Source organism: Sinocyclocheilus grahami, unplaced genomic scaffold, assembly GCF_001515645.1.
Source record: "Sinocyclocheilus grahami isolate Dianchi unplaced genomic scaffold, SAMN03320097.WGS_v1.1 scaffold422.1, whole genome shotgun sequence".
Lineage (NCBI taxonomy): Eukaryota > Metazoa > Chordata > Actinopteri > Cypriniformes > Cyprinidae > Sinocyclocheilus > Sinocyclocheilus grahami.
In genome coordinates this window covers 296,347-296,830 of record NW_015505601.1, presented here as the reverse complement: position 1 = coordinate 296,830, position 484 = coordinate 296,347, and positions in this window count along the sequence as shown.

Sequence of the window (484 nt, the reverse complement as noted above, 5' to 3'; positions counted from 1 at the left end):
TATTTATTTCTTTTTTTGGTTTCCAACATATACTATAAAGGTACTGAACAAATATAAACTACAAAAAATAAATAGAAAATATACAGTATTATATAAATAATAATACAGGTAAAACTATGAGATCATCATATAAATAACAGAAAAGCTTCACAAAGAGACCTAGTGCGTTTTGCTTTACTGTTTTTCAACCCAAGTAGTAACTCAATATAATTTTTCATATCTATCTGAAATAACAAAAAGCTGGGTTTTCCTTTAGCCCATTTCTGTTTATGCATATGGTATTTGCCCATAATCAAACAAAGATTAACAATAAAGGCCACATTTGGTGGTAATCTTTGTCTATTAAAATAAAAAAATACATCTTTTTCAGAAAAGTAAACTTTCATGCCCAGGCATTTACAAAGGAAACATTCCAAATCCATCCAAAACATTTAGCTATAAATGCAGTTACAAAATAAGTGCACAACATTTTCTTTCTCAGTCC